Below are 14333 nucleotides of genomic sequence, written 5' to 3'. Positions count from 1 at the left end.
CCCCCTAGTTCAAAATTTATTTTGTCCGCTCTGTAAGAAAAAAAAACATAAGTGTAATATAAAAAATATCCTTGACTGAACAGACTAATTCCACTTTATTTGACACTGTCTGAAACCACTAAACCAATTTCAACCAATTTTAGCATATAACATCTATGGGTGAAGGGGAACAAAAATTGTGAATGTTGTGGTCCCAGCCCCCCCCCCCCCCCCTGGGGGTGGGGCAAAAACCACTAAAATTAGTGCAATCTTTAAAAATATTTTTCTTTACTCCCGGACATCAAGCAGTCAAACTGTATGATTGTAATCAGCATTGAGTCCTCTATCAAAATTGTGAAAATCATGGCCCCAGGGTCAGGGGTTCTGGTGTTAGGGCAGGGCTCTATTGATTATATAGTGGAAATGCATTAATTCTTTGAAAATCTTCTTCTCTGTTCCTGAGTATTAAATAAACTAAGTACATAGTTATGATTAGCAAGAGTTCCTCTGCTAAAATTGTGATTGTTTTTTTTGCCCCAGGGTCAGGGGTTCTGGTGTTAGGGCGGGGCTCTATAATGATTATATGGTGAAAATACATTACATCTATGAAAATCTTTTTCTCTCTCCCGGGTATTAAGCTGATGAACTATTTACATAGTTATGATGGGCTCTTCTTCCAAAATTGTGAATTTCATGGCCCCTGGATCAGGGATACCGATATGGGGGCGGGGGCTCTATTTAGTATTTATATACTGAAAATGAATGGTTTGAAATCTTCTTGGTATTAATAAAACATTTTTGATAACAAATGTGCCTTTTCAAAAATTGTGCAATGTGTAGACCTAGGGTAAGGGGTTCATGTGTGGTAGGAGCACTCCTGATTACTGCTGAATATTACTGATTAGTTGACATACTTTTTTGTTCCCCTATCCTGCTTATCGGTATTGAGTAAGCAAACTAAATTGCTAAGTGTAAAGTTATGATTAGCAATGGTGCCTCTTTCAAAATTGTGAATGCCATAGCATCTAGCTTAAAACATGAACCTAATTCAATCATTTGAAAGTTGTTTCATGATGCTCAGGTGACCTATAAGGCCCGTGGGCCTCTTGTTTCGAAATGTCTTTGAAAATTCTATTTAAAAATAATTTATATGTTCTCAGACACGCTGAATTAGTTATCATACAATCTTTTAAACCCCATGCAATTGTGATTATATTTCTATAGTGTATTTTTTAAAATGTCAAAGTATTTGAAAGAATAAAGATTTCGTGTGTGCTTGTTTCGGTATACTAAAACAGTTATGGAATGGGTACATGGGAAATAGTTTCCTCCCACGGGGAACCATAAATTTGCTATTTCCCATGTACCCATTCCATAACTGTATACTATTTGACTGTATATATACTTCATACCAATACAATATAAATACCACTGAATTCTTTTAATTATACAGAATTTGCTAGTTTGAAAGTGTATGATCTATATGACTTTGTTTGAATATATTATAAAAACATTCTGCAAAATGCTTTACTTGTAATGGAGCTTGGTAGGGGCCCCATTCGTGGAAGCTGCCAGCTAATTAGTTCATAATAAATAAAATTGTAAGGATTTGGGTTGTCATGTTTTGAGCGGGAAAAATATTTTGAAAGAAGAATTACTTTCAAATAAGGATGGAGACAGAATAACGTAATCAATAACGGTATCTTTACTTTTGGTTGTAGCACCTATAAACCTATCATCACCGATTATTCATTTGCAATATGTAAATCTAGGATTTTACACACTTCAAGTAGATTATTTTCATAATTGTCGACACGTTTGTCGTTTTAATACCTCAGTATTTGAATACCGATTTCTTGTAAGAAATTTATACTGTTCGTGAAAGAAATTCTTCCTGTTCATATCCTTCCTGGATTAGCAGATTATCCAGAAAAATGTCATTTACAATAATGTAGTCTGTTCTTTAAGAGGCCCTGCTGAGGATTGAAGTCTCCAAGTAGCCAAACGTGTATTTTTATCATTAGTTTCTAACTTTTTAACAATTTCTTCGAACATTTCAACATATCTATATTATAATAACAGTGCAATGCTATTTTCTTGAAGAACATTATAAACAACCCTATATAAATTATCAAGTTGTTTTCAACAGAGAATATGGGAGAGGACTACCTAAGTTGCTAGAACTTGTGTCCGATCCCCTTGACTTTTGTCAATAAAATATGTTCAAAAACAGAGAATAAGTAAATTCACTGACTAGATGTACATCGTATTAAATACCTCAATGTTTCGTCAAAGTTCAATATGTCCAAAAACTTGTTTTTACAATAGTTCCAAAACTATTTGAGGTATAAATTTAAACTTTTGCAGTTATATTTCATTGATAAACAGAAAGTATAATTTGATAAATACTTCCTATAATTTTTCTCATTTTCCCTTGACGATGTTTGCCCAATCTGTGGATTTCGTCTATGTTTTTAAGGGTTTGAATTTCACGTTTACTGCACCGCCTATTTCTACTTAATTTTGTATGGCCCTTCTCCCCATCCATATCCGGTACATATGAGATTCAAATATTCTTGCGCCTGGTTTTTTAGAGTCAAGCTATAAGACTTGCCTCATGAATTTCAAAGCTGTCATTTCTTATTGCAAAATTCATTATCTCGAGAACCATTGGTTTTTGGGCACGATCGAGTCATTTCGGACAAGAGTTATTTCCCTCGGACTGAGAAATTCTAATTTTGTGCTAAACAGAGTACGCTAGAAAAATGGTGTAATTTATAATTAGATTGCTTATTTATGTAAATACACCTTACACCATTATAAAATAATGTTGCAATATTTGTCTCAAATATTTTTATACCCCCGCTACGAAGGAGAGGAAGGGTATACTGTTTTACCCTTTATTCCTTATGTTTTAAAACATTATAAACTAATAGAAAATATTTAATAAAATTCATCAAATAGCTTAGAGGAATGATCTATTCGCTTTTAAATGTAGTTGTTATCTACAAATGTACACGATTTTCTAATTGTCAGAACAAACAAATCATTCCAACAGCAGTCCTCTTTCTTTTCCTTCACCGGCAATGGTGACGTCTCCATATCATTGAAATATTCTGGTGAGGGACGTTAAACATTATATAATCAATCAATATTTTTTTCCTTGTCCTTTCCTTCTCTGGTGGGATTTCTGGGGATACCTGTCTAGTAGAACTAACCCCCGTACCTCCCTCTTCAGCTGTTAGTAGGGACCTCACTTCCATGACATCCTTAAGGCCATCTGAAATTTCATCAAGTCCCATAACACCTCATCATCTTGACATTTTAAGTACAGTTTACTGTATATTTTATAACATGCAGGGCAAATTAAAAACAACAAAAAATCTTTATATCCCCTGACTCTATCTTCAAGATGAGGTTTTAAAACAGCTATTTCTTAAAACTGCTGCCCTGTCATATTTGCTTGTTTAGTCCTCCGTTAGCCAACAGAGCCATTCACACCTGAAAAAACAAAACAAACAAATTGTTGTTTGTTTGCAAATCTTGTCTGTTTGGTTGCCAATGTCTGCTGATGTTCTCACCAACCCAGTAAGGGATGCAGTATACGTTTTACAAAAGAACTTGCAACTATTAAAGATTAAAACCTTGAACATGTGTAGTGATTGCAATATCTTGCTTGTATAGACCTATTTATAATATTACATTGATTTTATTTCCAATTAAATTGCCTGCATAATACATTTTTTCTAAATTCTTTTTTAAAATAGTAAAACCTTTTCTCATTTACAGAAAAAGAAAGCTATTTGCATACATTTTGGTCTTAGTTGGAAGTTCTTCTGTAAAACGTACTCCAGGATGTATCAGACAACCAATCATACCATTTGGAAGTTTTCAATATATTATTATAGTTCATTCTAATAGCTAGGGATCATTCTACCAAGAATATTAGGGATAGTTAAATGAAATCTATCCTTCTCATGAACAAGAGAGACAATCATATAAACAGTGGGGTAAAGAGAAATTTATGTAAAAATGTATGATAAAAATTCAGGAATTGATTGAAAAACCATTTAATATTGATGTAGCTCTTAGATCATAAAATGATATACTTATTATCCACGTGTATATAATAACACTACCCAATCCATGATGAACATTTCAATTAAATATCTGTCTTCACAGATATAGATATATATAAGCCAAACAAAATATAAATATCTTGTATACCATTATTAAATTTCAGGAAAATTCATTAAAAAAACAGGCATGTGTACATCTGGAGTTACTCTATATATTTCAAATTAAAACTGCTTTAATAAATAAAAAGATTCATTAACAGAGCAATACATTTTGGATAAATAATAAAAAGAACAGAAAGATTTATCCATCACACACGTATCATAATACTGATAAATGTGTGTATGGAGAATATGATGTTAAACAATAATTCTGAAAAGTTTTGAATTATATTTTGCAATGTCGACCGATTAGCCTGAAATTCACTTTCACTCCTCTTCTGTTATGAAACATCTTTCTTTATATTCCTCCTCACTCTCTCATTCAACAATCGGAAGTGCAGCAGCATCTTCAACCACACCACACCAATCACGGACACCACAGGCACCACTTCCCTCATGACGAGCGAAAGCCAAGAACTAAATTACACTGGTAATATGATCACACATGCCAACAACTCTTGCACCAACTTTACATTTGCAAAACCAGGATTTGATACCGACGTCATCGTATTTAATCCAAAGTAAGTATTTCTTTGCTAAAATGTGTCTGCTTTGAATCTTGGCACAGAGGATACCAGCACAATCATCACTGATGAAATGTCATACTTTCCGTCCATCATATACTCGTGTGTATATGATTTGGCCAATCTTATTTGGTAATTTCTTATGACAATTCTGAAGGACACAAAAGACTGCGAAGAAAAGGCACAGCTCATTAAAGGCCTAAACAAAACAGGTATTACATGTATCAGGTAAATTGAATGGTATATCGGTTATAGGGCAGTATGATAAATAACGCTTTGTGCAGTTGTATACGTGTCCATGTGAAATATTCTATTCCATTTCAGCTGATTAATGCCGTCCCACAATGATGTATGTCTTCCTGCATAGCAGCTCTTCAACAGAACTTACAGTTAATAAGCTTTTGTCAACGCTGACGGTGTTATTTGCTGATGAGGGGACAAATAATCGCATTGAAGAAGAAAAGGCGTGTAAATGCTTTCAATTGTCAAGTACGTCAGAGACGTCTATGGTATGCACCGACCGAATTGATTTGTTACATTTGTCATTTTGATTGATAGAATTTTAAACAACCGTATAGGGTAATGTTACATTTGACTTACTGTTCTTTTTCAGCTGGCAGACGTGGGGATGTGAGCCTCGAAAGAATTTTAAAGGCCAGCAATTGGGTATAAAAGCAACAAATTGGTGAGAATGGTGGAGGATATGAATTTTTTTTTTCTGGTCACATTCAGATTTCAGCACCTATTTTGCAAAAATCAAGATTCAACTATTTTATTATTTCAAAATTGTTATGCGAGGGTGTTGTCAGGATTGGGAAACCAGTCTCTCACGCATTTTACAACGCAATCTGGCATTATGTCCGTGCGATGCCACACTAAATTTCTGAATCATGGGTCTTGCTCTAATGCCTTTCTTTTTTCTCAACATATCTAAGATAATCCAAGATATCTCTATGATACATCATAGCCCAAAATCTTTTTTACTATTCTTTTCGCAAATTTCTGTTTCTTCAATGCTTTGGGCGAGGGTCAGTTTTCCACCACATGTGCCTATTTACTTCATCAGCGATACAAGGTCTACAAAAACAATATATGCACTCTGAACTATTCGGCTCCTGTTGTATTCTGAATGGTTCATTCACAAACCCATTGTTGTCCTCGTGTTCTGGTTAATCATTCTAAGTCTCATCATTCCCTAAAGAATAACCGCCCAAAATAATACAAACTTCCACTTGCTTACCATTTTTAGATTTAAGATACTGTCAAAGTTTTCGCGCTTAAATGTCAAATTACTCTGATTAAATGTCCATTAGAAACTTTAGCCAGAGCAGATGCCAAACAATAATATGGGAGGGAGACATACGGGGAACATGGAACTAACAGGTAATAATTTAATTAGTAAATGAATTTTAATTTTTTTTTCAATTTCTCTTTTGCCATGCAATTTACGCTCTCTCTTATCCATGCAGAAGATGAAGAATTTACATGCATAAATATTTATATTAAATGTCATTTGAAAATTGCTTGAAAGTTGATTGCAATTGCATTTTCTGAAATTCCCTTGTTTTCCCCAGAAACCAAGGGGAGACAGCATGGATAAGCCTTATATTCACAAAAGTTTCAAATATCAGGACTGCATCATTTGGTCTGTAGGGGGATACTAAAATCTATGAAAGAATTTTTATTCATTAATTATTGATTCTTTTGGTTAGTTGCAAATGGGAGGAAATCTTAGTATTTTTTTATATTCACGGTAGCCTAGTGGTAGAGTGTTCGCTTCGTGATCGGGAGGCCCGGGTTCGATTCTCGATCGCAGCGCCGTGTCATACCTAAGACGTAAACAAAGGTAGTGACTGTTCCTTCGCCAAGCGCTCGGCACTAGAAGTGAAAGTCACGGGTCTTTCGGATATGACCTTAAAAACGTAGGTCCCGTGTCACGGTAGGCGTTGGCACGATAAAAAACCCTCACTGCTCAATGGCCCTGAGTGCCGAGTATAGGTCTAAATTTGAAGCCCTTCACCGGCATCGGTGACGTCTCCAAATGAGTGAAAAATTCTTAAGAGGGACGTTAAACAATATACAATCAATCATATATTCAGATTCAGAAATGAACAAATGCTTTAAAAAAGTACAGTTCTATTGCATCATCATTTCTACACTGTTTTCAATATGCTTTTAAGTCGCCCGCGTGGCTCAGGGGTTAGAGCGTCTGCTTTAGATTCGCGAAGTAAGGAGTCCATCCTTACGTCGCGGGTTCGAATCCTACTGTGGGACGTTGAAACCGGTCCTTCGGATGTTTTCAATATAAATACACCTAAAGAAATCTGATTTTGGCTATTCAGAAGATTACCCATAAGGATAACATAAGAAACTTCTTGCATCTTGTTCAAATGCCTGGTTAGGTACCTTTTATTTGCGAAGAAATTTTTTTCAGTATCTATATGTCAGTGGCAATTTCTTTGGGAAGAGTATATATTTTTAAGTATTGTGTTGTTTTTACCAAAAAGGTTAAAAAAAACATTTGAGTTATAAATTAAAGCAAACTAAACTAAATAAAATAGCCTGCTATGATTTACTATTTTTCAATTAACAACATCATCTATAAATACCGTGAATTCTTCCTAATTATTTCAAGTACTAATTTTGAGTAAAAATCAGACAATGAAAGCTGGACTGAAAGGTGGCCTTTTTTAAATCTTAGTTGAAATTGACTGTGAGAATACAAGATTCTAAGACAACTATTCTAATATTTTAGAACTTGCGTTTGTCATGTTTTATCTAAAATGTATAATTGATACACTTATAATCCTCAACAATACTAATTCAATAAATGTTTGTAGTGTTCTACTTTCATTCAATATGTTTTTTAATTTATGTTTATACACGCATGCACATCAACAACATTCTGACGATAGTGCATGTGCCTCTACTCTAAAAATATCGTCTGGTACAGAGCACGTGTTGAAACAGACATCAATTCTGCTGCTGCTCTGATAACAGTGCTAAGCCCTGTCCCTCGAGCCTTACACACTTAATTGTTGTAGAGGTGTAAAGTTTTCTAGGTCACTTTCGGCCTTATAGTACTTACCTAAACCAGTGGTTTCTAAATCAGCAAAAATGGTAGATAGAGGGGAAACTTTCGATGGTTGTCTTACAGACATGGGAATTTCCGATAATATCCTCCAACTCATCATTTGTTGCTGACAATTCTATATCTGTAGCTTATGTAGTGCCTTCACAGAGTTCCATTATTGCCTCCCATGTTTGTCTCTGTTCTTGCAGTTTAAGACGCTCTATCTTGGCTTTATGGGTACTTTGGAAATGCTGCTTTGTAGACCTTTTTCTATCCAGAAGGTTTCGTCTTTTTTCAGTGTGTTTCCCGGGAGACAGGTTGCATGCTTAATTTACCTTTTGAATAAAGAGAAATCATGCAAAATCTTCACCCCGCTTAAAAATATTCATTTATATTTTAGATTTCATGTCAGTTGTAATACAGTGCTGCTATCCCACAAGTTGACATGGGATAGGATCGGATAGGATTCAGGATTGAGGATTCACGATAGAAACATATAGAAGTTAATCCAATCCTATCCTATCCTATCCTATCCTGTATCCTACAGCCAATCAGATTCGAGCAAAGGTTTATTCATATTTCAGAATAAATCACAGAAACGAAATACGGTATAAAATGTTTACAAAAGAAATATTTATAAATTTTTCCAAAGAAAATAAAACATTCTTTTCTCTAAACACATATTTATATTATAAACTTCGAGTAACACAGTGTACGATCTAACCGTGAACGATCACCGGAAGAATTGGGAATGTAAACAACGAAGAGTCCAGGCATCGAAAGACCGTATTTCTTCAGCTTGTTTGGATGATTTATAGATGATTTAACCGATTTTTAGTTGTGTAAAAGTGTACTAACATGTTTTTCTGTTAAATATGCGCTGTTTGTTTGGATAATTCCACAGGAACCGTCAGCAGCGGACTTGAATAGATGATGTGCGATATCATGTAAGTATACTTCACATTGTACACAGTGCATGTGTGCATTTTTATACATATTTATCACTTTAAACAATGTTCTCATGTCTTAAAATATAAACATTTTATATTCTATTCATTAATATAAACAAAAATCGGGTGCGGGAAAAAGAAGTAGTGTAGACAGAAGCGCGGGGGGGGGGGGGTGGTAATATTTACAAATACTCTGTCATATGATTCAATCAGCTATCAATGAGCTCCAAATCTAAAACAATCATATGTATTATGCCTAAATCAGGTTGTTACTCTTATCATTTCCCTAATAGGATCAGAAAATAGTTGTTGTTTTTTTATTTCTGTGTAATTAATAATACAAATGAATGTAGAATCATCATGACCATTTCTAATGCTTCTGCTTAAATGTTTAATGAGCTCACTAAGCAGTGCACTTACATATTGTACATGTATGTTTGATGTATTGTGAGTTATGAAACATAAGTTAATCTTGTCATTTTAATCATTACAGAAAATGGATTGTCTGCACTCATGCGTCATCGCAATACGAGGATTTCAACCTAAAAAGTATGTATGATTTTATTTTTATCATGTATTTTTACATGGTCATTAAAATACATAAACATCATTATCTGAGTTTACGTGACATGTCGCCAGTTACTCGGAACAAGTGATTTTCTTCTTTCAAAAATATTGAGAGTAAAACTAAAAGAAATGTTGAATTTTCAGTTCATCATGTTATAGTATCATAGATTTTTATATTCAAATTTTAAGATAAAAAAAAAACCCCAAGAAAAAACATTAAATAGATAAATACAAGCAGAAATAGAGAAAAGTCACTAAAACAAATGTATTCTTCATATTTGTTAGCAAGTTGACAAGATAAAATGAATTATAATCTACAAGTAAATTATGTTGAATAAGATTTTTTTTTCTTTTATATGACTGAGGTTGCAGTATAAGATTTTATTTTTCATGATTTCTATTTGCATTACTTTTGAGAGAGAAAAAGGTGAAATTAAAACCAATTGTACATGAAATGTGAAAGATAGTCACAATCAAAAACATTTTAAACATGTTAAATGTGTATGAAATGTGTATGACAAAATTTACAATCAACATGTCTATAATATCATTTTATGTTTTTTGTTTTTTTTTTTTCAGGAAACCCTGCACATTTACAGCTGTACAGAATGCAGTTCATGCGATATGCTGTTAGAGTAAATGATGAAAGATGTTCAAACCAGTGTCACGGAGTCCTAAGTCTGAAATCATGGTGTTTTTATTAAGGAGATCAGTGCGTTTTCTGTGCATTGTTTACATTTGAAGAACTGTTCGGTTTATGACCATCTCTCTGACAATAACCCTGACATTTGAATTTCAATTTGAGCGACGGTTAAGAAAGCCAAATTATATGCATGTGAAATATTATACAAGTGTAATAAAAACATTGATAAACTTTAATTTAAACAAAGTTCATGTACATGTATCTGTGATCTTAGCATTGAAATTCATAAATGTTGTACATGGATACTTTTAATGACTGTCTCATGGTAATGGAATATTCAATTGTTAAACATTGTTGAGGAATCACCTTGAATAAAAATATTGTGAACTTTATAAAGTATTTTTCCTCATTTAAACACTGAAAATTTTAAGATCAAATGTCAAGGTCAAATACAAAGTTTACTCAAGAATGTGTTATAAATGCTGTAAGTACTGTGAATTCTTATGAATGTTTTGTACGATCTAAGGAACGTGTGGAGCATTTTAATATTTCTCAATCTGACACTGATTAACATTCAAGATCAAAGGTCAAATATAAACTTGTTTTACTTAAGACTGCATGAGTTATACATGTTTAAAATGTAAATTCTGAATTTCTCATGCATGTTTTATAAGATCTTAGAAACATGTGTGACCTCACTACAATATTTATTAATGTCAATCTGTCAACCAATATCAAATTTAGAAAAAAATATTCTATTAAACATAAATTATTAAATTTTCACACATAAAAAAAATTAAAAATTGAAATACATTTGTACGGTGTTGAGCTGACCATAAACTGAGGAGAAACTGAAGTGAAAGGAAAAAAATTAACAATTAGATTATCTTGAATTTAGCAACTATATATTTTGCGTGTTTGAAAAATATCACATGCAATTATATATGATGAACTGAAATTTAAAAAAAAAAAAATTACTGAATTTAAATAAAAAAATCATACAATTAATATTGATATTAAAAGACAATTTCACATTTAAAATGATTGATATGTGAAAGTAAAGATATTCTAGATCTACATTTGACTTGTCTGTTTGGTCTAGTCATATCCTCTTTTTCAGAATTGCATACAGAAAAACCTGTTACACAAACACAGTTAGACTAGATCTATACATGACATGCATGTTATTTTCATGGTGCTCAGTTTAAGAAAAAATAAAATTTTACATGAAACATATACTTAAACATTATTACTATATAGGCATATGATTTTTAACACTTGTTTAAAAATAATTAAATATTACACGTTGGACGCAAGTTGCGATCCCGGGTCTCACGATCATTGTTAGTAGGAAATTTAAAACACTAAGCATATCTTTCTTTAATTCTTCTGGTAGGCCAATTTCTTTTCATATGTTTGCAAAATCAGTATTTGTCCACGTGTAATTACGATCTGTTTGTTAACATTATTTTTAATATGGTTATGATAATCGTAAATTTAAATTGTGCGGAGCGGTTAGTCGGGAATTATGGGATGCCGATCTCGATTATTTTTCTCCATTAAAATATATAACATTTAAATGAATACCATAACTATATCTGATTTTATTTTATTTTCTGGTTATTCCTTTTTTCGTTTTGTCAATTTAATTCCTAAATATTAAAAAACTGAGAGTTGCAGGATAGGATGGGATAGGATTAGACTGAAATCACAGGATAGGATTGTGGATGCAGGATTCACGATAGGATAGGACAGAATTGTCAACTTATAGGATAGCAGCACTGTACGGATTATTTCTTTTTAATTTACAAAAATGGTTCGATTTATACACTCAAAATTCATTTTGTCATGAATACATAGGTCTTTTTTCTCTTTGTTTTATTTGTGATACAAAAAGGTCAGCCACTTTCTCCATTTACGAAACGGGAAAATGATCCGCCAATTGCAACGTACATTATTAAACATAAAAACAGCTTTACCTGCAAAATGTATTTGTGACCTTCGATTTTTGGGGGGCAACAGCAGCGGATACTCTGTAAGAAAGGCTCTCTGATCCTGAGTGGTGTTGAGCTTTAGGGGCCATCTTTGCTATCATTTGATTTTTGTTTGCGTTTGATGATCCAAGATTTATGTACTTTTCAGCTTTCTCAGCATGCTTCTTAAAACATCCTGCAAAGATAGCTAGCTTTCTCTTAGTTTTTCTCCAAAAAGATCTTTTACCGTGAGCAGTGATTTATGTCTGTATATGCTTGGGTCTTAAAGGCCGGTACACACGGTAAGACTTGCCTTATAAGTCTAAAAACGTAAGTTTTGCAAGCCGTACGCTGTCCTGTACACACGCTAAGGCGAACTTTACAAAATTATAAACAACATTACCATAAAATCCACGTGTTTTTAGACCAAAACAATACAAAGAAAATTTTCAAAATAGAAGACGAAGCTACTGGTGCAGTAGCAGTAGTTTTACTTGCAATTGCATTTTTGCTCCTTAAAAAAAGAAAAGGGTTGAAAAGATGCGTTTGGACACGCCTCTGCATACAGAGATCTCTTCGCAGTGCACATAATGCACTTTTGCAGGAACACAGCTAAGCTTAGAAGATCCCAGTGCCTTCAGAAACGTCCTCCGCATGGATGAAGACTCATTTATGGAGTTTTTCCATTTACATGTAGTAACTCCACACATAAAGAGACGAAACACAGTTATGAGAGATGCCATTCCGTCAGCAGAAAGACTCTATTACATTACAGTTTCTTGCAACAGGTTAAGGTAAGGTTTGCGTTACAGGGAGATAACTCTTGCGAATCACCAAAGCGTTTGAAACAGGCAAATTTAAACCAGCGATGCTAAGCATCTCCGTAACGAATTTCCTCTGTCGTACTTGATGTTTGTTGTCACTTAATGTTAGGACTAAAAACGAAGGACGTTTTCAGGAGAAAGTCTTATAACAAATCAAAGCATAGGAATCTTAGAAGCCTTTGAGATTAGCGTGATGCATGTGGATGAACCAATAAAGGAGGAATTGTTTATGTTCGATACGAAACGTGGCAAGTTGCACGGCAATTCCGATCAGAAGAAAGTCATTGTCGCATTGTGCTGATGTGTGTTTCTCGCTTCACCACTACACTTAAATTTTAAGTGAGAATGGGAAAGAAAAAAGAAGAAGACCTGAGAGTATCCTGTAAAGTATTATGCTATATGCAGTCCGAACCGGGAAGAAAAGTCACGGTGCATTTGACCATGTCCAATGATGATGTTGACAGTTTGATTGTTGATAGTATTTTCATCGGGTAATTATTTAACTATTCATTTTACTGAAAGTTATGAATGATCTACTGACTAAAAACGATTAAAAAACGGTACAAGGATATCAGGATGTGACTAATATCTTAACATTGCCAAAAAAAAAATGCATTCATTCAAGAAATTATGAAAAATAAAATCCTTGCTGTTTAGGCATCAGAACAGGTATTCAATTGTTCAAGTTACCTTTTTAAATGAGGTTTGATTTCAATTAATATCTCATTTTCTAATTAATAAAATAGAGATACAGATTGTGCATGACAAGAACATTAATTTTCTTGATCAAGCATTTGCATTTCACTAATTCAATCTGTAAATTTTACAATAATTTCATATTGATTCTTCATTCATTATCTTGGAAATTTATTCATTTCATTGAGTGAATGAAACTCAGTGCAATTCTTTATGCTATTCAAAAAATGCAATTCCTTAAATGATATTGTTAAAATGAACACATGTGATTTCAGATCATGGGTCATTAATTGGAATAGATAAGAACCAAATAAAAGTACTCCAGTGTTTCCTTAAAAGATTTATGCCATCAATCAAAGTAGAGGTCATCCCATATCAGCTGAAGAATATTAAAGAAAGTTGGATGGATCAAACTAAGAGAACTTCTGACTTGTTATTTATACCCAATGCATATTATTATATGTCTATAGATTATAGAAGAAAAATTAATGTTCAACAACATCCTATCTTGTATATACATGCTGTTTTCCATATATTGAGAAAAGATGTGTATGCGATGATTGCAGTTCATGCTGTGCTTGTCCATCTTTGAATTTGTTTTCAGTAAAATAAATGTATACGTCATAGGTATTAATTGAAGGTTGCTGTTGTCTATACTTACATGTAACAAGTTTCTTAAAACGGTTTGTAAAATTGCAAGGAAATTAATACATGAACAATTAAGATTAATATTTTTATTCATTAAATTTTGTTCTTACCAGGACCTAATATTCTCAAATAAGTATTTCTGAAAACTGACAAGTTTTGTATATAAAGCTGCAGTGAACATGTATAATTATATCTTCTGTAACAGTTTAAAACATGAC

General features: G+C 33.2%; 1 long non-coding RNA gene across 1 annotated transcript; it reads left to right on the top strand.

Moving 5' to 3' along the window:
* Positions 1-8674: 8674 nt before the first annotated feature.
* On the top strand, positions 8675-10419 carry LOC134265852 (uncharacterized). The gene is made up of 3 exons (XR_009991842.1): positions 8675-8761; positions 9258-9313; positions 9911-10419. It is a non-coding gene; the product is annotated as an uncharacterized LOC134265852 (long non-coding RNA).
* Positions 10420-14333: the final 3914 nt, after the last annotated feature.

Source organism: Saccostrea cucullata, unplaced genomic scaffold (genome assembly GCF_032062105.1).
Source record: "Saccostrea cucullata isolate Sc308-1 unplaced genomic scaffold, CSIRO_AGI_Scuc_v1 ctg10546, whole genome shotgun sequence".
In the NCBI taxonomy this organism is placed as follows: domain Eukaryota; kingdom Metazoa; phylum Mollusca; class Bivalvia; order Ostreida; family Ostreidae; genus Saccostrea; species Saccostrea cuccullata.
This window is presented reverse-complemented; position numbering and strand designations above follow the sequence as displayed.